Source organism: Pleurodeles waltl, chromosome 11 (genome assembly GCF_031143425.1).
Source record: "Pleurodeles waltl isolate 20211129_DDA chromosome 11, aPleWal1.hap1.20221129, whole genome shotgun sequence".
NCBI lineage: Eukaryota > Metazoa > Chordata > Amphibia > Caudata > Salamandridae > Pleurodeles > Pleurodeles waltl.
This window is the reverse complement of record NC_090450.1, coordinates 418258268-418284250: the sequence shown is the minus strand read 5'-3', so window position 1 is coordinate 418284250 and position 25983 is coordinate 418258268. Positions and strand designations below refer to the sequence as shown.

At 47.0% G+C, this 25983-nt stretch overlaps 1 protein-coding gene across 4 annotated transcripts in view; it reads left to right on the top strand.

Annotated features, from left to right (window-relative positions):
* The window catches only part of DGKD (diacylglycerol kinase delta), a 1336482-nt gene that overhangs the window by 607021 nt on the left and 703478 nt on the right, over positions 1–25983 (top strand). The window lies entirely within an intron of this gene.

Below are 25983 nucleotides of genomic sequence, written 5' to 3'. Positions count from 1 at the left end.
GTCCATCCATTCACATCTCAAGCTACCATGCAGACCAGATCTGCTGACGGAATTTGGAGTACAAATAGAGCAGCTCTATCTTGCCTCTTTGAGTTTGGCAGCATGGCTTCTGAGCTAGTGCAGTATGGACATTTGAATCTGCCAGAAGCCTGCATGGAGATCCTCAAAGAGTTGAAGCAGATTTTCACACACTCTGCATATGCCTTCAAATGGAATAGATTTTGTCTTTGGTGCTCATCTAAGAACGGGAACCCTACCAAATACCAGGAAGACGTCATTCTTCCATTCTTATTCCATTTGGCAAAATCTGGCTTGCAATTCTCTTCTATTAAGGTTCACTTGGCAACTCTTACTGCCTACAGAATATGTCCTTCACTAACCTCTATTTTCAGAATCGCTATCACCAAGGACTTCCTTGTGGGTTTCAAAAAGGTTTATACTCCCATTAGGTTCCGTTCCGCACCATGGGAGCTCAATATTGTCCTTTCATGCCTTGGAACCCTTCAAACCCATACACAAGGCCTCTCTCCAACACCTATCTTGGAAAACAGCTTTCCTGGTGGCGATAACATCTGCCCACAGGGTTAGCAAAATCTAGGCACTCTGTTCACATGAACCCTATGCCGTATTTCATTCTAATGGAGTGGTCATTAGGACTCACCCGAAATTCCTCCCTAAGATGGTTTCGGACTTCCATGTCAACCAGTCTCATTACCAGCATTTTTTCAGAATCCATCTACTCCAACAGAGAGACCCCTCCATTTCCTGGATATAAGATGAGTTCTGAAATTCTGTCTTGACAAAACAGGTGACATCCGCAAGTGAGACCAATGATTTTACAGCCACCTCTAAGCAATCCATTTCACGATGGATAGTCTAATTTATTTTACTGTGCTAACAAAGCGCACTATGCTAGACCAAAAGCACACTTGACTAGCGGGAAAACAGCTACTACTGCTTTTCTGCACAATATTCCTATTCCAGAGATTTGCAAAGCAGCAACTTGGAAATCTGTTAATACAATCACTGAGCACTACCGCCCAGATTCTGATACTAGGGCGGATGCTCAAGTAGGGCCGGCTTCCCTCAGAAACCTATTTGCTTAAATTTTTCTAGGTCATAGTCTGTCTCTTCCTCTCTGTGGGGATAGGCTTGTTATTCAATTCAGTGCTTCTGACTATACATGGAAATCCCCTACGAGAGAAGGAACAGTTTCTTACCTGTAACTCCAGTTCTCTCGTACAGGAATTTCCATGATAAGTCATAAGGAACCCTCCCTCCTCCCAAGTGGAATAGACAGAGCTGTCCATACAAACTACATAGGTATCACATTGCCTTCAGAATGAACTGAATCAACTGTCACCAGCTCACCATGATGGGATACTGGTGGTCTCTGGGTTCTTAAAGGCACAGTCTCTATTTTAGCCAGATAATAGTAGTCTATGAGGCTACTCTGTGCTACTCGCCTTCATGTCTATCATAAAAAGGAGTTTGTGAGGAAGATTTATTCTGTTTACAAATTAATCTCACATTATAATGTACTGACCCTTTCTTTACTTCATGAGACTTCGGCCAGGGTAGCCTATGTAAATAGGCTGCTTTATTTTCTTGTTCTTAAGTGTCTTTGCAGGCCTTACTGAAGAAAGGGGAAAATCTCCACTTACGAGGATATATTTTAAAGAAGTGCTCCGAGGGTCCTCGCACGTGGGCGGGGCTATTCAGTGCTTATGACTTACTATGGAAATTCCCCTTCTAGAGAACTGGAGTTACAGATAAGAAACTATTACTTTTAAACTGCCAACTCGACTTTGCTATTTAAAGTTATGACAAAGCCAAACCTCCCTTTTTGACACATATATGTACATAACATGTCTTTTTATATGTCCTAACAGTAAAAACCCCAAATAGTAGTTTTTATCATGAAAAAGCTAGTCGCCCCTTTGGTGAGGACAGGTTTACACACTTACTGCTCAGCTGTGCTGATTTCTGTATGGGACTATTAAAATTGGTATATCAAGGACCCAAAATAGTCGTTACATTAAACGCAACTGGACACATAAGTCCAATTTAATGCAATTTCTGACTAGAACACAACTTTTTATTTTTATTTTTTTTATTTATTAATTGTTACAAGTACACAACAAAGAACAACCCAAAAAAAGAAAAAGGCCCACCAATTACAAATGCATGTTGTACAGGAATGCATCCCTCCCCTGACATAATGTAAATTCTGTTTGGGAAAGCCCAGGTTCAGCCTCGGAGACAACAAGATTCTATACAGTACACAGCAGCAGAGTCCATCAGCTACTCGGCTGCGCAGACCGACAAGAAATCCAGGAGAGGGGCCTTTCAACAAGTGTCATGAGGCCAAAACGAACAACAGGAAGAAAACAACGAAAAGAGTAGGGCAGGCAGAGTACGCACACAGCAGCATCCAACCGTTGACAGCTAAGCACTCGACAAGCTGCGAGCGGGGGAGATGAGAGAGAAACATCCAACAGTGTGAGCCAACATACATCACTCGTCCTCCCTGTTCGACCTCGCCAGATATGCACGCAAAGGAGCCCAAATGTCCTTCGGCCGAGAGCCCTCAGGTGAAAGCTCCCAGAAGAGCATCAGCTGGTCTTGGCAAAATGCAGCGTCCCTCAACCATTCAGATCCACGAGGAACGCGTCCCCTGCCCCAGCACATAGCAACTCTGCGCTTAGCCAGCAGTAGAAGCAGACCTACCAGCCTTCTGTGAGCCCTGCCAATCTCGTTCACACACCCAAGCAGTGCAACTTTGGGAGAAACGGGTACCTCTGATCCTGTCATCTCAGCTATTATCCGTAGGACTTCCACCCAGAAAGCATGAACCTCCGCGCATTCCCACGCAAGGTGCAAGAAGGTGGCGTCCGGGGCACGACATCGCTCGCAGCGTGCATCCGCTCGCAGACCGATAGAGCAGAGCCCACTAGGCGTATAATATAAGCGGTGCAAGAACTTGAAGTGCAGTAGCCGCAGCCTATAGTTCGGGGACAACACTTTCATATGCGCACAGCAACTCCGCCACGTCTCTTCTGTGATGGGCTCTCCCACATCCACCTCCCAACGAGCCCTGGAGGACTCTCCAAGGGCGCCCCGCTGCTCCTGCATACCGTTATACAATTTGGTAACCAGTCTGCGTGGCGACTGCGCACAGCACAACACCTCCAGTACACGGCACTCCGGCGGGACCACCGGAAGACCAGGGAACTGAGCTCGAAGCATGGCACAAACCTGCAACACATACATCCGCTGCAGCGCGGTGACCCGCTCCCCGCTGAGCGCCTCACCAGGAGATAGTAAACGGCCATCCGCGAACCAGTCGCCCAGCTCAGTTAAGTTAGCATCCCGAAGGAATTCCCGAATGCCCCCTTCACAAAACATCTGGGCATCTGCAACGGGCAAAACAGGCAACGAGGGAGCAAAAGGAGGGCCTGGTCTCGAACTCCGCGTCAACGCCTTCCACGCCCCAGCGGTACATGCCACTGTATCCACGCCCTTGGGGCGAGGTGAAGATAGATGCCCAAGCACACGCACCAAGCTGTCCGGCCAGGTCGCGTCACTTTCAGGCGCCAAATGCGGCAAGTACCAAATTGGGCGCAGCCAGTAATATGCGAAATGCGCTTGCGCGCAGTTATAATAAAGCTCCAAATCAGGGGCAGCAAGCCCACCCAACTCAAAAGGCAACGTCAGCCTCTCCCAGGAAATATGGGGCTGGCCGCCCGCCCAAACCAAACGGAGTATAGCAGAGCAGAAATGCCACAAAAAGCTTCTCGCAAGCAGAAGCGGGAGGTTTACAAACAGGTACAGAAATTTTGGGAGAACCATCCTCTTCACAAGGGCAATACGCCCAATCAACGAGAGCGGCAAGACGCGCTAAGCCTCGCCTTTCTCCTCCAGCCATTAAATTGCCACACCATAATTGGCCAGCCAAAGAGTTTCAATGTCGCAGCTCAACTGAATTCCCAGAAAACGAACCGGGCCCTCCGCCCATGCTATAGGGTACTGGGAGGGGAACTTCGCCCCGCCCGGAGACAATGGCAACACCACAAACTTGGACCAATTAATCATGATACCAGAGATGGTGCCAAAATGCACATTCTCATCCAACAGTGTGTCCAAGTGCAGGCTCGGGTCCCGAACATAAAGCGCAATGTCATCCGTATACATAGATACCAAAATGGGTCTTTGCAGATACTGCAGACCCTTGTCGTTGTGTCTCTGCCGCAACCCCGCCACGAGAGGCTCCATGGCCGCCGCAAAAAGCAGCGGTAACAACGGGCACCTCTGCCGCGTCACACGGGCAACCGGAAAAGAAGACGACACACTCTGGTTTAAATGCAGCCTAGCAGTGGGCTGAGTATACAATAATCTAATCAGCTTTACGAATCGCGCACTCAGGCCCACTCGGCCCAAAAGCGCAAACATATACTCCCATGCTAAGGAGTCGAAAGTCTTGGTGGCATCTAAAAACACCGCTGCGGCATTAGCGTCGGCCTCCATCGAACCCGCAACCGCAAAAAACGTACGTAAATTGCGGCACGTGGATCTCCCAGACACAAAACCCGACTGGTCTGGTAGCACCAGCCGAGGGAGCAAGACTAGAACACAACTTTAGAAAGTTTCCGCTCATGTTTTCCAGTTACCATTCGCAGATGCTGAACACAAGACAGCTTTCTTTCCTCATGGGGAGATGTGTGAATGACTCCCAGAAAAGAAAAGAAAAGAGGACTGCCATTCGAAGAAATCCCCACAAAACTGAGTTTCAAATGGGAAGACGCCTTTGAAGGGAAATGGTGAACACACATGAGAGGAGCTACTCTTTGTTCCTGGTAGACAGGTTGACATCTGGGAGAGAGACAAGAAAAGTGTTACCAAACTATTTTTTCTCTGGTTTTGTAGCCCTCAGGTAGCCATACTGCAGGAAGCTGGCCTGGTGTGTGGTGGACACCTCTGGTGTTGTCACCTTATAGCAGGTCCAGGTACCCCTATTAGAGAAGTGTAGACAGTGTCTGGAAAGCCAGGGCTCTCTAGGGATAGCTGTAGATGAGCAGCCAAGACTTATCTAGGAGACATGCAACATTATGAGGTCTCACTATAGTCATATAGCACTTATTACACATGAAAGAACTACACAGTGTTACAAAAATAAAGGTAAATTTTTTATAGTAACACAATACTAAATTACTAATAGGCAGCTCCCCAACTGTAGGTAAGTACACCCTAAATATATAGATGTTCAATAGCATGTGTAGCTGCAGATACACATGCTGTGCGTATGGATTCCGACATCTAGTGTTGGGCTCAGAGTGTTACAAGTTGTTTTTCTTCGAAGAAGTCTTTTCGAGTCAAGAGATCGAGTGACTCCTCTTCGGTTCCATTGCGCATGGGCATAGACTCCATTGTTAGATTGTTTCCTTTCCGCCGTCGGGTTCAAACGTGTTTCCCTCTCGCTCCAAGATTGCGATTCGGAAAACTTTTAAAACTTTCATTTCAGTGGTATTGTATTGATCAGGTTAATAATCTTCCATCGCCACAGCAGTACTGTCGGGAAACAACTTTGTTGGCCCTTCAGGGCGCACGCACCCAACTCAGGCCCAGCCCAGAAGAGGAAGAATTAATGCAGACAGCAGTCTCAGTCCGAGATTCGGCGTCAGACCAGGAATCAGAGGAAGACAGACCCGTCGCAGCCAGACAACATGTGAGTACGTCTGCCCCTGCACCCTCACAAAAGAAAAAACAAAAGGGCTTGGGTACGCCACTGCCGGAAGGCCATGGCTTGGCTCGAAAAAAGACTGTCGGTGACCGACCCCCCAGTTTGGCACCGAAAAAGGCCACTCCTCCGAAAACGTTGGAAACAACAAAAAGCTCTGTCTCAGACTCCGGTAAATACCAATTTTCGGAGTTGAAAATAAGAAAACCTGTTTCGGAGCCGAAACCTTCCTCGTCCTCATCTTTTTCGATCCTAAAAAAAAACACGCTTCGGAGCCGGAGAAAAACAAAAAAAAAACACAAAACCTCTGAAGAGTTGTCAGAGGTAGAACCAATACTGCAAATTATGGATGAAAGGCAATCCAGGATCCACATCCATGAAGGAACAGGGAGAATTCTCACTGCACCTCCTTTAAAGACAAAGAGGAGTCTAGCATTTCAGGAGGAATTGGACACTATGCAGCCTCCAGCTAAAGTGCCAAAACATAAGGAGAAACCACCACCTCCTCAGTCTTCTCCTCATTCTCCGCACTTACCTACCTCTCCTTCCACCAGCCCTGCACCAATGCATTTGCCCACTCATGCATATGATTCATTTAGAAAGTTGGCTCTGCATATACTATTTCAAAGTAAGAAATAGTGTGCACAGAGTCCAAGGGTTCCCCTTAGAGGTAAGATAGTGGCAAAATTAGATAATTCTAATGCTCTATTTTGTGGTAGTGTGGTCAATCAGTAGGCTTATCAGAGGGTAGTGTTAAGCATTTGTTGTACACACACAGGCAATAAATGAGGAACACACACTCAAAGACTTAACTCCAGGCCAATAGTTTTTATATCGAAAAATATATTTTCTTAGTTTATTTTTAGAACCACAAGTTCAAGATTTGAAGTAAATACATAAAATGCAAGGTACTCCACACAGGTAAGTTAGGAACTTTGAATTAGAGCAATAACATATACAGTTTTTGTAAAAAGGGCAATAAGCTATTTTAAAAGTAGACATTGCAAAAATCAACAGTTCCTGGGGGAGGTAAGTATTGGTTAGATTGTGAGGTAAGTAAGACACTTACAAGTCTCAGTTCCTGGGCATAGGCAGCCCACCATTGGGGGTTCAAGGCAACCCAAAATTACCACACCAGCAGCTCAGGGCCGATCAGGTGCAGAGGTGAAAGAGGTGCCCAAAACACATAGGTGCCTATGGAGAACAGGGGTGCTCTGGTTCCAGTCTGCCAGCAGGTAAGTACCCACGTCCTCGGGGGCAGATCAGAGTGGTTTTGTAGAGCGGGGGGGCACAAAATGGCACCCAAAACACACCCTGAGCCGCACAGGGGCAGCCGGGTGCAGTGTGCAAAGCAGGCATCGTCTTTTGTATTGGTTTCAATGGAGGGACCTGGGGGTCACTCTAGCGGTGCAGGCAGGGCACAGGGGGGGTTCTCGGGCCCGCCACCACCTGGACTAGGCAGAGGGTTGCCTGGAGGTCACTCCAGCACTGAAGTTCGGTTCCTTCTGGTCCTGAAAGCTGCTGGTGCAGTGCTTGGTCTAGGCGTCGGGTCCCTTGTTACAGGCAGTCGCTGTCAGGGGGAGCCTCTGGATTCTTTCTGCAGCCATTGCTGTGTGGGTCCAGGGGGGTCGTCTCAGGCTACTCACGGGGTTGCAGTCGCCGGGGAGTCCCCCTGTAGTGTTAGTTCTCTGGATCTCAAGCCGGGGGCGTTGGGTGCAGAATGTGAAGTCTCACTCTTCGGGCGGGAAGAGTGAGGTCTTTAAAGTTGTAGAAAGTTGCAAGTTTGTTGCAGGTTGTTGAGCAGAGCCACTGAGTTTCTTGGTCCTGGGGGTCAGGGCCGTCCTCTGAGGCTTCAGAGGTCGCTCGTCCCTGTTGGATGCGTCGCTGGTTGCAGGATTTCGAGTCAAGAGGCAGGCCGGTAGGGCTGGGGCCAAAGCAGTTGTCATCTTCCGTCGTCTCTGCAGGCTTGTAGGTCAGCAGTCCTTCTTTAGTTCAGGTTGCAGGAATCTGATTTCTCGGGTTCTTGGGTGCCCCTAAATACTAGATTTAGGGGTGTGTTTAGGTCTGGGAGGACAGTAGCCAATGGCTACTGTCCTGGAGGGTGGCTACACCCTCTTTGTGCCGCCTCCCTGTGGGGAGGGGGGCACATCTCTAATCCTATTGGGGGACTCCTCCAAAACTAAGATGGGGGATTTCTAAAGGCAGGGGTCACCTCAGCTCAGGGCACATTAGGGGCTTTCCTGACTGGTGGGTGACTCCTCCTTGTTTTTCTAACTATCTCCTCCAGCCTTGCCGCCAAAAGTGGGGACAGTGGCCGGAGGGGCGGCATCTCCACTAGCTGGGATGCCCTGGGGCACTGTAACAAAGTGGGTGAGCCTTTGAGGCTCACCGGCAGGTGTTTCAGTTCCTGGCGACAGAGTGACAAAGGTACTCTCCCCATGTGGCCAGCAACTCGTCTGGTTGTGGCAGGCTGACAGAGACTGGTCAGCCCCACACTAGAAGTCGGGTTGGTATTCAGGGGGCATCTCTAAGATGCCCTCTGGGTGCATATTACAATAAATTCCACACTGGCATCAGTGTGTATTTATTGTGCTGAGAAGTTTGATACCAAATTTCCCAGATTTCACTGTAGCCATTATGGAACTGTGGAGTTCGTGTTTGACAAACTCCCAGACCATATAATCTTATGGCTACCCTGCACTTACAATATCTAAGGTTTTGCTTAGACACTGTAGGGGGATAGTGCTCATGCACATATGCCCTCACCTGTGGTATAGTGCACCCTGTCTTAGGGCTGTAAGGCCTGCTATGGGGTGACTTACCTATGCCACAGGCAGTGTGAGATTGGCATGTCGACTTTGACATTTTCTCCCTACCAGCACACACAAGCTGAGAAGCAGTGTGCATGTACTGAGTGAGGGGTCCCCAGGGTGGCATAAGACATGCTGCAGCCCTTAGAGACCTTCCCTGGCATCAGGGCCCTTGGTACCAGGGGTACCAGTTACAAGGACTTATCTGAGTGCTAGGGCTGTGCCTATTGTGGAAGCAAAGGTACAGTTTAGAGAAAGAACACTGGTGCTGGGACGTGGTTAGCAGGGTCCCAGCACACGTTCAATCAGACCTTGCATCAGCAAAGGCAAAAAGTCAGGGGGTAACCATGCCAAGGAGGCATTTCCTTACAATTCATGGTATCTTTATGACCCTGATCCTATCGCAAGCAATGATCCAGCCAGCTACCCCTCTAAACCATCACAACCTGATGATAGTACTGTATATAACCAGGTCATAGCTAGGGCTGCAGCCTATCATGGGGTTACCATGCATACACAACCACTGGAAGAGGATTTTTTATTCAACACATTATCCTCAACTCATTCTAGGTACCAATGCTCCCAGGCATGGTAAAACATGCAGATCAGATTTTTAAAGAACCAGTAAAGGCAAGCATTGTAACACCTAGAATAGAAAAAAAGTACAAACCTGCACCCTCTGACCCTGATTATATCACCCATCAGGTACCACCAGATTCTATTGTATTTAGTGCTGCCAGGAAGAGGGCAAATAGTCAGTCCTCAGGAGATACACCCCCTCCTGATAAAGAAAGCAGGAAATTCGATGCTGCGGGGAAAAGAGTTGCATCCCAAGCAGCAAACCAGTGGAGGATAGCAAACTCACAAGCGCTACTAGGTCATTATGATAGAACCCATTGGGACAAGATGCAAGATATAATACAGTATCTCCCCAAAGAACACCAAAAAAGGGCTCAACAAGTAGTGGAGGTAGGGCAAGCTATTTCAAACAACCAAATAAGGTCTGCCCTAGATGCAGCAGATACAGCTGCTAGGAGTGTCAACACAGCAATCACTATACATAGACATGCATGGCTCCGTTCTTCTGGATTCAAGCCAGAAATACAACAGGCTGTGCTAAACATGCCTTTCGATAAAAAAAACATATTTTCGGGCCAGAGGTAGACACAGTAATAGAGAAGCTATGAAAAGACTCTGACACAGCAAAAGCAATGGGTGCAGTCTATTCTACACCATATAGGGCGTCATTTTGTAAACCTCATTTTCAAGGTGGTTTCAGACCACAGACCTCAGAGGCGTCAACCTCTCCAACAAAACCAGCCTACCAAACACATTACCAACATGGTAGTTTAGAGACACATATAGAGAACAATACTCCAGAAATAGTGGAAAATTCCAGACCTCTAAGCAGCCTGCAACACACCCAAAACCGTGACTTCCCTCACTCCCTTCCACTCCTCTCATGTGGGGGGAAGACTACAGCAGTTCCACACACATTGGCAAAATATTACCACAGACAACTGGGTGCTATCAATTATCCGCAATGGTTATTGCCTAGAATTGATAAACACTCCTCCAAATATTCCACCAAGGTTTCACAAACTAACCACAGAACACACAATTGTGTTACAACAAGAGGTCCAATCTCTACTACTCAAACAAGCAATAGAACACAGTCTCAGATAGGAACAGGAGTTTATTTACTATACTTTCTAATTCCCAAGAAAGATGGCACCCTCAGGCCAATATTGGACCTCAGGCCCCTCATTCTTTACATCCTGTCAGAACATTTTCGCATGGTAACTTTACAGGATGTCATCACACTACTACAAAAACAAGATTTCATGACAGCCTTAGACCTCAGGGATGCGTATTTTCACAAACCCATCCATCCTGCCCACAGAAAATACCTCAGGTTTGTTATTCAGGGTAAACACTACTAATTCAAAGTGTTACCCTTCGGAATCACAACAGCGCCAAGAGTATTCACAAAGTGCTTGGCAGTAGAGGCAGCTTACCTAAGAAGATAACATATACATGTTTTTCCATATCTAGACGATTGGCTAATAAAATCAAGCAGTTGTACACAATGCCAAGATCGTACATGTTATGTAATACAAACCTTACACACACTAGGTTTCTCAATAAACTACCAAAAATTACACCTCAAACCAACACAAATACAACTGTATTTAGGGGCAGTACTAAATACTCAACAAGCTCTAGCATATCCAAACACACAAAGGATACAAGCTTTTTAAAACCTAATTCCACAAATTCACCCAAATCAACAATACACTGTAAGATTTGTCATGAAAATCCTAGGAATGATGGCATCTTGCATTGCAATTGTTCCACACGCAAGATGAAACATGCAGCCCTTACAACAGTGCCTTGCACAGCAATGGTCACAGGCACACGTCAACTACAAGATCTAGTATTGATAGACCGCCAAACTTATATGTCCCTTTAGTGGTGGAATTCTACCAATCTAAACAAAGGGTGGTCATTTCAGGACCCTGTTCCTCAGACCATAATTACAACAGATGCATCAATGATTGGTTGGAGAGCTCACCTAAACAATCTCAACATTCAAGGACAATGGGATGTCAAACAGAAACAGCTACATATAAAATACTTGGAGTTATTAGCTGTTTTTCTAGCACTCGCAGCATTTCAACCTCTTCTCACACAGAAGAATGTTCTTATAAAAACAGACAACATGACAACCATGTATTATCTCAACAAGTGGGGATGGACACATTCCTCCCAACTGTCCCTTCTAGCTCAAAAAATGTGGAAATGGACAATTCACAACCAAATTCATCTATTAGCACAGTACATCCCAGGGATAGACAATCAGTTAGCAGATATCCTCAGCAGAAATCACCAACAAACTCACGAATGGGAGATTCATTCTCAAGTACTTCAACAGTACTTTCAAAAGTGGGGAACACCAAACATAGACCTGTTTGCAACAACCGAAAACACAAAATGCCAGAACTTTGCATCCAGACACGCACATCCCATATCCAAGGGCAATGCTCTATGGATCAATTGGTCAGGGATATTTGCGTACGCTTTCCCCCCTCTCCCACTCCTTCCGTTTCTAGTCAACAAGTTGCGTCAAACCTCGCTCAGCATGATACTCCTAGCACCAACATGGTTACATCAGCCGTGGTTCACAACATTACTAGATCTGTCGGTAGTACCACATTCCAAACTCCCATGCAGACCAGATCTGTTGACATAAAACAGAGCCCAGATCAGATATCCAATTCCCAAGGCACTCAATCTGGCAGTTTGGCTCCTGAGGTCATAGAGTTTGGATATTTACAACTCCCATCAGAAGGTATGGAAGTTATTAAACAAGCAAGAAAACCTACTACTAGACAGTGTTATGCAAACAAATGGAAAAGAGTTGTATATTACTGTCAGTCTAAAAATATAGACCCTCTTACAGCATCAATACAAGAAATTGTATGTTATTTACTTCATTTTCAAAAATCTAAGCATTTTCTTCAATAAAAATACATCTTACTTCATATTCTGCATATTTACAAAATATACAACATAGATCTTTATTTAGAGTTCCTGTCATTAAAGCTTTCATGGAAGACTTAAAACGCATCATTCCACCTAGAACGCCACCAGTTCCATCGTGGAATTTAAATATAGTGCTTACAAGACTTATGGGTCCACCATTTGAGCCAATGCACTCATGTCAACTTCAGTTTCTAACATGGAAAGTTTCCTTCCTAGTGGTAATTACTTCTTTAAGAAGAGTAAATGAAATCCAAGCCTTTACTCTTGAGGAACCTTTCTTCCAATTGCACAAACACAAGGTTGTACTAAGAACAGATCCAAAGTTTTTACCAAAAGTTATATCACAATTTCACATTAATCAAACAGTGACACTGCCAGTCTTATTTCCACAGCCAGATTCTGTGGCAGAAAGATCTCTACATACACTAGACATCAAAAGAGCTTTAATGTACTATATAGACAGAACTAAACCATTTAGAAAGACTAAACAACTATCTGTAGCTTTCCAAAAACCACATATAGGCAATCCTATATCAAAACAAGGTTTAGCAACATGGATTGTAAGGTGCATCCAAACATGCTATATCAAAGCAAAAATACAGCTTTTAATTACTCCCAAAGCACATTCTACAAGAAAGAGAGGTGCAACAATGGCTTTCTTAGGGAATATACCAATGACTGAAATATGTAAAGCAGCTACATGGTCAACACTACATACATTCACTAAACACTACTGTGTAGACGTATTATCACAACAACAAGCCACAGTAGGTCAAGCTGTCCTAAGAACGTTATTTCAAACAACTTTAACACCTACAGGCTAACCATCGCTATTTTTTGGGAGGACAAACTGCTTTTTAGTCTGTGCACAAAATGTGTATCTGCAGCTACATATGCCATCGAACGGAAAATGTCACTTACCCAGTGTACATCTGTTCATGGCATGTTCTACTGCAGATTCACATGCACCCTCCCTCCTCCCCTGAAGCCTGTAGTCGTTTAAGTTATTACATTTGTATATACATTTACATTTGCATGGACATCTCTTACTTTATACCTATATACTCTATCATTCCTTCCTTTACCCTCTGCGGGAAAACAATCTAACAATGGAGTCGATGCCCATGCGCAATGGAACCAAAGAGGAGGAGTCACTCGATCTTGTGACTCGAAAAGGCTTCTTTGAAGAAAAACAACTTGTAACACTCCGAGCCCAACACTAGATGTCGGAATCCATATGCACAGCATGTGAATCTGCAACAGATGTACACTGGGTAAGTGAAATTTTCTCTCTCTTTCTCTCTCTCTCTCTATATATATATATACACACACACACACACACACAATAGCATTCAGAAATTAGCATAGAAACAACAAGCATTGGCAATACTTAATGAAAATCATGAGGGCCAAACCATATAGTAAGAAAGTGGAATGAGAGATACAGTCCCCCACCCAGGATGTGTAGTTGTTAGAGGGGAACTGGAGGAACTAGGAACCCCAAGAGGTGAGTACCAGAATGACCCCTAGCAACCAGGAGAGTAGAGGTAAGTGCCTGGTCTTCCCAAGGACTAACAGGAGGTGTTAAAAAAAGGATTGTTCAACTACAGGACCAGACAAGAAGAAACCAAAGGTGGATTATGGTAGAAGATGACCTGAAAAGCCAGGGAACAGAGTCCAGTCCACAATGGAGTGTCCAGTGGGGACAGGAGCCACTACCCACCCCTCTGTAGCTGTAGAACCAGGTCGACAAGGGAAGAAGACCTGCTGTGGAGCCCAGGAACTGACGAGGAGTCCTGTTGTGTCGCAGATGTCAGTGATGCAAGAGAACAACCAACAAGCCTTGGCAATGCAAGAGGAGTAAAAGAAGAGTTCAAGGCTGAAGACGACCAGCAAGGCCCAGGGGCCTCGACCCAGGGAGAGGAGTCTTAGGTGACCCTCAGTGTAGGAAAGTACCCTTTTTTGGCATAGTTACCCCCACTTTTTGCCTGCTGTCATTGTGTGTTCACTGTGTTCACTGGGATCCTGCTAACCAGGACCCCATCAACTGTGCTCTCTCCCTCTAAATTTGGTTGCTTAGGACTTAGCATACCCCACAGTTGACATACTGGTGCCCCCCTCTAAAACTACCTAGTGTATGGTTCTTAGTTACCCAGGGCATTGGGACACCAGGGGTTCCCCATGGGCTGCAGCATGTATTGTGCCACCCATGGGAGCCCATGCAAAATGTGTCTGCAGGTCTGCCATTGCAGCCTGCGTGAAAAGGTGCATCACCCTTTCACTACAGTTCACTGCACCAGGTCACTGTAAGTCACCCCTGAGGCAGTCCCTTGTAGCCCAGAGGGCAGGGTGCAGGTACCAGTGTGTGAGGGCAAGCCTGCATGAGCAGAGGTGCTCCTACGAACTCCAGCTCCCATTCCCTGGACTTCGTAAGTGCGGGGAAGCCATTTTACCTGTGTGTTTGTCCAGCTACATAATGGTGACTCTGAACTTGGGCATGTTTGGTATCAAACATGACTGAATCATACCCCAATACTATTTCCAGTATTGGTTGTATGATTCCATGCACTATGGGGGCTCCTTGGAGAACCCCCAGCTTTGCTCCTACCAGTTTGAAGGGTTTTCCCGGGCAGCCTGCGCTGCTGCCACCACCCTACATAAAGGTTTTTGCCCTCCTGCTTCTTGAACAGCTCAAGCCTGAGAAAGGCAGAACAAAGAATTTTCTTTAAAAGAGGGGGACAACACCCTCTCCCTTTGGAAAAATAGGTGTTAATGGCTTGTGAAGGGTAGCCTCCCCAAGCCACAGATGTGCTTTGAAGGACACATTTGGTGCCCTCCTTGCATAAACTGGTTTGCCCCAGTCCAGGGTCCCCGTTCCCTGCTCTGGCGTGAAACTGGGTAATGGAAAGGGGAGTGACTACTCCTCTGTTCATCACCACCGCAGGGGTGGTACCCAGAGCTCCTCCGGGTGGCCACTTGATTCTGCCAGCTTGAATCCAAGGTGGGCAGAGACCCTGGGAGCATCTGAGTGACCAGGTCAGGTAGGTGACGTTACAGTCCCCTCCTGACAGGTGGTCACCCTGCTAGATGACCAGTCCCTGTTCCTGGGTTGTTCAGGGTCTCCCTCCGGTGTGGGTCTTCATATTCGACATGCAATATTCCAGCAGGACTCCTCTGCTTCGTTTACTTCATCTTCTGGCCACTGGGACTGCAACTGGAGCATTCAGGAACCGACAATCTACAACTCCAGTGACGACTCTGCTGTGCAGCAGTGTTTCTCTGGCTCCTTCCAGCAACTGCAACATCTCCCTGGCTGTGCATCCTCTGAGGGTGACGAGCCTTCAGCCTGCATAAGAAGGAAGAAGGAATCTCACTTGAATTGAAGAAGTCACTCCCCTGCATCCGCAGGCACCAACTCCAATGACGACCGGCTGCATGGATCTTCTCTCCTTCGGGGCTGCGTGGATTCAGCATCACAGGTATTGGTCTGGAGTGGTCCCCTTGGTCCTCTCTACCAGCTGTCCAACTTGGGAGATGGTAAACCCTTGCCTCTCCTTGCAGGACAGTACCCATGTGCACCGTGACTCTTGCAACTACCAAAGCTTGTTTGTTCCTCCTCCAAAGGATCTTCAGGCTCTGTGTAGCCCCGGCCTCCAGCACTTTTCCCTGCAAAGCACAGTCTTCTGCCTGCTGCTTCCAGCGATGTGAGAATCCCCTTCTGGTGTGCTGAGTGGGCCTCACTGCAACTTCTGTGCCTTCTGTCTGTGGGTCGCCTGTGGGGGCTGCCACTTCTTGTGACTCTCACCTTGGACTTTGCTCCTTGGGTCGAGTCCCCTGGTCATGCTGGTCTTCTTCAGCCTTGCAAAACCTTCTTTTCCTACACTTGCATTTACCAAGGCTTGTAGGTGGTTTTCCAGCAACACTGACTGACTGCATCACAAGTCTAGGCCTGAGTGGAGTTCACGGAACCCGACTCCGTGGAATTCCACAGCGTAAAAAAAAAAAAAACGGTTGAATTCCTCAGAGGTGGAGTTCCGTGACCCCCAGAGTCCTAAATGCGCCAGATCTCAGAAGCAGGGCCGTCCCTGCTTTGCGCTTCCGAGATTGAACACATTCAGGAGAGGGCCTTGGCATTGAAAAGCCTTGCACACAGGACAGGCTGGTGCACAAGAGGCCTGAAACTGCAGCTTTCATTGCCTATGGCACTGGCTTGATTTCAGGCCAGGACCGTAGGCTGCGAAAGCTGCTGTTTCAATCCTTGTTTTTTGCTCCAGTGTGCACAAACAACAACAAAAAAGAGAAGAGTAGTATAGTACTTACCTGGGTCTTTCCGGGGGGCCCTCCTCTCCAGTGGCTGCCTCTCTTCTCTGCTCCGGTGCGCGCTGCAATCCAGCTATGGGCTGCACAGCGCAAGGGCAGACTGTTTGTTCTTGCGCCATGCAGCCCATACTTGCCGTATCAGGTGAGCTCTGCTCCGCTTTGCTGGCGGGGCTAACAGAGTTTTTTGGACAACTCCGTGCCCCAAGCGGAGCACGGAGTTCTAAAAATTCTGTTAGCTCCACCAGCAGAGTGGAGCAACCCGCACACCGCTAATAACAACCACTGACGTGGGACATCACTTCTAGAACTCCTCTTCTGATCCTGTGCTGCACTGCTGACTTTCTTCATCCACCATCGACCTGTTTCTCCATCCACAGAAGGGTTGTTAGTGGCTCCTACCACAGCCAGACACGGCATCTCGAACTGGACTTGGTCCCCTTCCTTTGCAGGTCCTCTTCTGTCAAGATCCACCTCTGGTTTCTTCCTGTCTTGGCTGGGTCTCGCACAGTCCTTTTCCAAAGTTGTCCTGTGGGTTTGGGGAAAAAACAGGTATTTGCCTCTTCTCTCCTGGTCGCGGGGGGGCACCCTGTTACTTAACTTTTGGGGGTCCTAGTTCCTCCAGGTCCCCTTAACTGATTCTACTTCCTTGGGTGGGGGAGTGCCTTTTGCATTGCACGCACTATTAGTCTCCTCCTTGGGCCTTCACTATTTGCTATTGTTTTTACTATTTGATATTGCTTTTTATGTTAATCACTGATTTTTAATGTGTACATAATCATGTGCTTGCTTACCTCCTATTAGAGTATTGCTTATTCAGTATTTTAGTATTTGTTACTTTAACTTTGACACCAAACATGCCCAGGTTCAGGGTTACTGTTATGTAGCTGGACACGGGCAGTGACCTGTGTCCAATACATGGGTAAAATGGCTTCCCCGCACTTACAAAGTCCAGTGCAATGGGGCTAAAGTTTGTAGGGGCACCTCTGCTCATGCAGGGGTGCCCTCACACACAGGGACCTGCACCCTGCCTTCTGGGCTAGGAAGGCCTTCCGTAGGGGTGACTTACAGTTACCTGGTGCAGTGACCTGTTGTGAAAGGGTGCATGCACCTTGTCACACAGGTTGCAATTGCGGACCGGAGACACATTTTGCATAGACTCCCATGGGTAGAACAATATATGCTGCAGCCCATGGAGAACCCCTGGTGCCCCAGTGCCCTGGGTACCTAAGTATTATATACTAGGGTCTTATAAGTGACACCAGTATGCCAATTGTGGGTATGCATAGTCCTAGGCAACCAAATTTAGAAGGGAGAGTGCACAATCTTTGGGGTCCTGGTTGGCAAGATCCTAGAGAAAACAGTCTAAGCATACTGATAGCAAGCAAAAAGTGGGTGTAACCATGCCAAAAAAGAAGTTACTTTCCTACACACACTCTCTCCCCCCAAACGAGGGACAATAAGGCTAACCTTGCCTAGATGAGTCTTCATTTTCTAAGTGGAAATATCTGGAGAGTCCATTTGCATTGGAGTGGTTACTCCTAGGTCTATGTTCCACATGTACAGGGAGTGCAGAATTATTAGGCAAGTTGTATTTTTGAGGATTAATTTTATTATTGAACAACAACCATGTTCTCAATGAACCCAAAAAACTCATTAATATCAAAACTGAATATTTTTGGAAGTAGTTTTTAGTTTGTTTTTAGTTTTAGCTATGTTAGGGGGATATCTGTGTGTGCAGGTGACTATCACTGTGCATAATTATTAGGCAACTTAACAAAAAAAAATATATACCCATTTCAATTATTTATCATTACCAGTGAAACCAATATAACATCTCAACATTCACAAATATACATTTCTGACATTCAAAAACAAAACAAAAACAAATCAGTGACCAATATAGCCACCTTCTTTGCAAGGACACTCAAAAGCCTGCCATCCATGGATTCTGTCAGTGTTTTGATCTGTTCACCATCAACATTGCGTGCAGCAGCAACCACAGCCTCCCAGACACTGTTCAGAGAGGTGTACTGTTTTCCCTCCTTGTAAATCTCACATTTGATGATGGACCACAGGTTCTCAATGGGGTTCAGATCAGGTGAACAAGGAGGCCATGTCATTAGATTTCCTTCTTTTATACCCTTTCTTGCCAGCCACGCTGTGGAGTACTTGGACGCGTGTGATGGAGCATTGTCCTGCATGAAAATCATGTTTTTCTTGAAGGATGCAGACTTCTTCCTGTACCACTGCTTGAAGAAGGTGTCTTCCAGGAACTGGCAGTAGGACTGGGAGTTGAGCTTGACTCCATCCTCAACCCGAAAAGGCCCCACAAGCTCATCTTTGATGATACCAGCCCAAACCAGTACTCCACCTCCACCTTGCTGGCGTCTGAGTCGGACTGGAGCTCTCTGCCCTTTACCAATCCAGCCACAGGCCCATCCATCTGGCCCATCAAGACTCACTCTCATTTCATCAGTCCATAAAACCTTAGAAAAATCAGTCTTGAGATATTTCTTGGCCCAGTCTTGACGTTTCAGCTTGTGTGTCTTGTTCAGTGGTGGTCGTCTTTCAGCCTTTCTTACCTTGGCCATGTCTCTGAGTATTGCACACCTTGTGCTTTTGGGCACTCCAGTGATGTTGCAGCTCTGAAATATGGCCAAACTGGTGGCAAGTGGCATCGTGGCAGCTGCACGCTTGACTTTTCTCAGTTCATGGGCAGTTATTTTGCGCCTTGGTTTTTCCACACGCTTCTTGCGACCCTGTTGACTATTTTGAATGAAACGCTTGATTGTTCGATGATCACGCTTCAGAAGCTTTGCAATTTTAAGAGTGCTGCATCCCTCTGCAAGATATCTCACTATTTTTGACTTTTCTAAGCCTGTCAAGTCCTTCTTTTGACCCATTTTGCCAAAGGAAAGGAAGTTGCCTAATAATTATGCACACCTGATATAGGGTGTTGATGTCATTAGACCACACCCCTTCTCATTACAGAGATGCACATCACCTAATATGCTTAATTGGTAGTAGGCTTTCGAGCCTATACAGCTTGGAGTAAGACAACATGCATAAAGAGGATGATGTGGTCAAAATACTCATTTGCCTAATAATTCTGCACTCCCTGTATAGTCCATTCCCTGTAGGGATATCGACCACCTCAACAATTGTGAATTTTCACCTATCATTTGCTTAAGCCATAAGAGGGGCTTGTAGTCTGTCTGAACAAGGAAGTGAGTGCCAAACGAGTATGGCGTCAGCTTCTTAAAGGCTCACATCACAGCAAAGGCCTCCCTCTCTATGGCTGACCAATGCTTTCCCCTGGGGGTCAACGTTTCTGCTTACAAAAGCTACAGATTTGTCCTGGCTCTCATCAGTTAGCTGAGATAGTGCTGCCCCTATCCCTACCTCAGAAGCATCTGTTTGTACAATAAATTGCTTGAAGAAATCAGGGCTTCTTAGTATAGGAGCAGAGCACATGGCCTGTTTGAGGTCATCAAAAGGTTTTTGTCAGATTGCTGTCCATAAAACCTTGTTGTGCATCCTTTTGGATGTGAGGTCATTTAAGGGGGTACAGTGGAGCTATAGTTTATGAACCTCCTGTAGTACCTTGTCAGACCCAGGAAGGCCATGACTTGGGTCTGAGTTGTAGGGGCAGACCAATCCAGGATTGTCTTTATTTTGCCCTGGAGTGGTTGGATCTGGCCTCCACCTACCAGGTGGCCTAGATAAACCACTTTTCCCGGCCTTATCTGGCATTTGGATATCTTGATACGGAGTCCTGCTTTTGGCAGAACCTTCAGTACATTTGCAATGTGGACCAGGTGATCCTCCCAGGTGGTGCTAAAGACAGCTATATCATCTAGATAAGATGCACTGAACCTTTCCAGACCTTGAAAAACTTTGTTTACCTTCTCCTGGAATTTGGCAGGGGCATTCTTCAGTCTAAAGGACATCACCGAAAAGTGATAGTGCCCACTAGTAGTGAAGAATGTTATTTTGGGTTTTGCATCCTCTGATAACATGATCTGCCAGCAGTTAGATCAAAGGTGCTAAGATACCTGGCAGAAGTCAGTGTATCTATTAGCTCATCTGCCCTAGCGATAGGATGAGCATCAGTTTTATTTTTTACAGTATTGAGGCCTCTCTAGTCTACACAGAACCTCATCTCTCTTTTGCCATTTTGAGAGTGGGATTTTGGTACAAGGACTACAGGACTAGCCAGAGTGGGCTGTTGGAAGGTTCAATAACTCCTTGGTCTAGCATCTTTTGTACCTCAGCCTTGATGCATTTTGTGACATGATCAGGCTGTCTGTATATTTTACTTTTGATAGGCAGCCTGTCACCTGTGTCAGTAGTGTCCGCACTCCATGTGGTCTGATCAGGGGACAAAGAGAACTGACTTAGGAGATTTCAGCAATCTTCCTTTTGTTGCTCAGAGAGGCAGTCAGCAAGTACAATCCATTCTACTGAGCCATCCACAGTATTGTGAGAGAATAGGTCAGGGAGAGGGTCACTCTCTTCATCCTGACCTTCATCAGTTGCCATGAGCAAAGTCATGTCTCGCCTATTATAGTAGGGTTTCAGGCGGTTCATGTGAAGTACCCTTTGGTGGCTTCTGGGAGTGCCTAGGTCGACCTCACCCTTTCTCTCTACAATAGTGTTAAGTCCACTCCACGTGTCTTGGGGTGCCCTATGAGCCACAGGCTCCAGAACTCACAACTTCTGTCCTGGCTGATAATCAGTCACCACAGACTTCTGGTCATGCCACTGCTTCTGCAGTTCTTGACTGGTCTGAAGATTTTTGGATGCCCTCTTCATGTATTCAGCCATTCTGGACCTTAGGCCGAATACATAGTCCACAATGTCTTGTTTTGGAGGCTTGAGAGGTTGCTCCCAGCCTTCTTTAACAAGAGCAAGGGGACCCCTAACATGGGGTCCAAACAAACCTTCAGGTGGACTGTACCCCACTCCCTTTTGAGGTGCCTTCCTTCAGGCAAAGAGAAGGCAAGGTAACAGGACACACCTCCCCCTCTTGAGTGTCTCTGAGAGTCCCATTATCATACCTTTGAACGTTTCATTGAACCTTTCAACTAACCCATTTGTTTGTAGATGATAAAGAGTGGTAACTTTGTAAGGGACACCACACTCCACATGGCTTTAAGGCAAGCAGACATGAAGTTTCCACCTCTGTCTGATACAACCTCTTTAGGAAAACCCACCCTGGAGAAGATACCCAGGAGGGCCTTAGCCAGTACATGGGTGTAGTGGTGCTAAGAGAAATGATCTCCGGATACCTGGTGGCATGGTCCACCGCTACCAGTATGAATCTGTTTCCAGAGGCTGTTGGAGGGTCCAGAGGGGCAACTATGTCCATCCCAGCCCTCTGAAAGGGTACCACAATCACTGGTTGTGGAGTTAAGGGGGCCTTTGTAGTGCCACCTGTTTTGCCACTGGCTTGACAGGTCACACAGGAGTGACAAAACTCATTGGTGTCTTCAGACTAGTGGGGCCAGTGAAAGTGAGGGACAAGCCTGTCCCAAGTCTTGCTTTGCCCCAAGTGGCCTGCAAGGGGTGTATGCCATGTTCTAAGGTTAACAGGAATTCCCTAAATTCCAGAAGGATGACCAATCTCCTGGTGGCACCAGGTTTCGGGTCCCTTGCTTCTGAATGAAGGAGGCTGTTATCCCAGTATACCCTAAGGGTACCACTGACGTCCCCTGCCTCTTGTGCTGCAGCTTGCTGCCTTAAATCGTCCAGTGTGGGACAGGTCTGCTATTTCAAACTGAGTTCCTCCCTGGTGGACCCCCCTGCATCCAAGAGCTCAGCTGTGTCAGCTTTGAGCTCCTCTGGTGTAGGTTGCACCCAAGTAGTTGATTCCTCTCCCTCAGGAGTGGAATGCTCACTTGAAGTTTGGGCAGGGGTTAACTTTTTAGCCTGCCTGCCTTTCTTTTTAGGACCCTTCTGGGCCATTGTTCCAGGCTCCAGGGCTCTCTGTTCTTTTTGATTTTTGGCCCGTGCTCTAGTTCTGGCAAAAATATGTTCAGGGATGATCAACATTGCTTCATGGGCCTCCAACTCCACTTCAGCCCAAGCTAAAGTCTCCAAGTAATTACGTAGCAGATGCTCAACAGGTAGATCAGAGGACACTACACCTTTTTGGGGCCAGAAATGCACCCCCCTGGCTAAAGTCAACAGCTGCCATGAGGTGGCACACAGTGCTGTTACGAGCATCAGTCGCTGCCTGCTGCTTCCAGCGATGTGAGAATCCCCTTCTGGTGTGCTGAGTGGGCCTCACTGCAACTTCTGTGCCTTCTGTCTGTGGGTCGCCTGTGGGGGCTGCCACTTCTTGTGACTCTCACCTTGGACTTTGCTACTTGGGTCGAGTCCCCTGGTCTTGCTGGTCTTCTTCAGCCTTGCAAAACCTTCTTTTCCTACACTTGCATTTACCAAGGCTTGTTGGTGGTTTTCCAGCAACACTGACTGACTGCATCACAAGTCTAGGCCTGAGTGGAGTTCACGGAACCCGACTCCGTGGAATTCCACAGCGTAAAAAAAAAAAAACCTGTTGAATTCCTCGGAGGTGGAGTTCCGTGACCCCCAGAGTCCTAAATGCGCCAGATCTCAGAAGCAGGGCCAGCCCTGCTTTGCGCTTCTGAGATTGAACACATTCAGGAGAGGGCCTTGGCATTGAAAAGCCTTGCACACAGGACAGGCTGGTGCACAAGAGGCCAGAAACTGCAGCTTTCATTGCCTACGGCACTGGCTTGATTTCAGGCCAGGACCGTAGGCTGCGAAAGCTGCTGTTTCAATCCTTGTTTTTTTGCTCCAGTGTGCACAAACAACAACAAAAAAAGAGAAGAGTAGTAGAGTACTTACCTGGGTCTTTCCGGGGGGCCCTCCTCTCCGGTTGCTGCCTCTCTTCTCTGCTCCGGTGCGCGCTGCAATCCAGCTATGGGCTGCACAGCGCGAGGGCAGACTGTTTGTTCTTGCGCCGTGCAGCCCATACTTGCCGTATCGGGTGAGCTATGCTCCGCTTTGCTGGCGGGGCTAACAGAGTTTTTTGGACAACTCCGTGCCCCAAGCGGAGCACGGAGTTCTAAAAATTCTGTTAGCTCCACTAGCAGAGTGGAGCAACCTGCACACCGCTATTAACAACCACTGACGTGGGACATCACTTCTGGAACTCCTCTTCTTATCCTGTGCTGCACTGCTGACTTTCTTCATCCACCACCGACTTGTTTCTCCATCCACAGAAGGGTTGTTAATGGCTCCTACCACAGCCAGACACGGCATCTCGAACTGGACTTGGTCCCCTTCCTTTGCAGGTCCTCTTCTGTCAAGATCCACCTCTGGTTTCTTCCTGTCTTGGCTGGGTCTCGCACAGTCCTTTTCCAAAGCTGTCCTGTGGGTTTGGGGAAAAAACAGGTATTTGCCTCTTCTCTCCTGGTCGCGGGGGGCACCCTGTTACTTAACTTTTGGGGGTCCTAGTTCCTCCAGGTCCCCTTTACTGATTCTACTTCCTTGGGTGGGGGAGTGCCTTTTGCATTGCACGCACTATTAGTCTCCTCCTTGGGCCTTCACTATTTGCTATTGTTTTTACTATTTGATATTGCTTTTTATGCTAATCACTGATTTTTAATGTGTGCATAATCATGTGCTTGCTTACCTCCTATTAGAGTATTGCTTATTCAGTATTTTAGTATTTGTTACTTTAACTTTGACACCAAACATGCCCAGGTTCAGAGTTACTGTTATGTAGATGGACACGGGCAGTGACCTGTGTCCAATACATGGGTAAAATGGCTTCCCCGCACTTACAAAGTCCAGTGCAATGGGGCTAAAGTTGGTAGGGGCACCTCTGCTCATGCAGGGGTGTCCTCACACACAGGGACCTGCACCCTGCCTTCTGGGCTAGGAAGGCCTTCCGTAGGGGTGACTTACAGTTACCTGGTGCAGTGACCTGTTGTGAAAGGGTGCATGCACCTTGTCACACAGGTTGCAATTGCGGACCGGAGACACATTTTGCATAGACTCCCATGGGTAGAACAATATATGCTGCAGCCCATGGAGAACCCCTGGTGCCCCAGTGCCCTGGGTACCTAAGTATTATATACTAGGGTCTTATAAGTGGCACCAGTATGCCAATTGTGGGTATGCATAGTCCTAGGCAGCCAAATTTAGAGGGAGAGTGCACAATCTTTGGGGTCCTGGTTAGGAAGATCCTAGAGAAAACAGTCTAGGCATACTGATAGCGAGCAAAAAGTGGGTGTTACCATGCCAAAAAAAAAGTTACTTTCCTACACACACCCTCTCCCCCCAAACGAGGGACAATAAGGCTAACCTTGCCTAGATGAGTCTTCATTTTCTAAGTGGAAATATCTGGAGAGTCCATTTGCATTGGAGTTGTTACTCCTAGGTCTATGTTTCACATGTATAGTCCATTCCCTGTAGGGATATCGACCACCTCAACAATTGTGAATTCTCACCTATCATTTGCTTAAGCCATAAGAGGGGCTTGTAGTCTGTCTGAACAAGGAAGTGAGTGCCAAACGAGTATGGCCTCAGCTTCTTAAAGGCTCACATCACAGCAAAGGCCTCCCTCTCTATGGCTGACCAATGCTTTCCCCTGGGGGTCAACGTTTCTGCTTACAAAAGCTACAGATTTGTCCTGGCTCTCATCAATTAGCTGAGATAGTGCTGCCCCTATCCCTACCTCAGAAGCATCTGTTTGTACAATAAATTGCTTGAAGAAATCAGGGCTTCTTAGTATAGGAGCAGAGCACATGGCCTGTTTGAGGTCATCAAAAGGTTTTTGTCAGATTGCTGTCCATAAAACCTTCTTGTGCATCCTTTTGGATGTGAGGTCATTTAAGGGGGCTACAGTGGAGCTATAGTTTATGAACCTCCTGTAGTACCTTGTCAGGCCCAGGAAGGCCATGACTTGGGTCTGAGTTGTAGGGGCAGACCAATCCAGGATTGTCTTTATTTTGCCCTGGAGTGGTTGGATCTGGCCTCCACCTACCAGGTGGCCTAGATAAACCACTTTTCCCTGCCCTATCTGGCATTTGGATATCTTGATACGGAGTCCTGCTTTTTGCAGAACCTTCAGTACATTTGCAATGTGGACCAGGTGATCCTCCCAGGTGGTGCTAAAGACAGCTATATCATCTAGATAAGATGCACTGAACCTTTCCAGACCTTGAAAAACTTTGTTTACCTTCTCCTGGAATTTGGCAGGGGCATTCTTCAGTCTAAAGGACATCACCGAAAAGTGATAGTGCCCACTAGTAGTGGAGAATGTTATTTTGGGTTTTGCATCCTCTGATAACATGATCTGCCAGCAGTTAGATCAAAGGTGCTAAGATACCTGGCAGAAGTCAGTGTATCTATTAGCTCATCTGCTTTAGCGATAGGATGAGCATCAGTTTTATTTTTTACAGTATTGAGGCCTCTCTAGTCTACACAGAACCTCATCTCTCTTTTGCCATTTTGAGAGTGAGATTTTGGTACAAGGACTACAGGACTAGCCAGAGGGGGCTGTTGGAAGGTTCAATAACTCCTTGGTCTAGCATT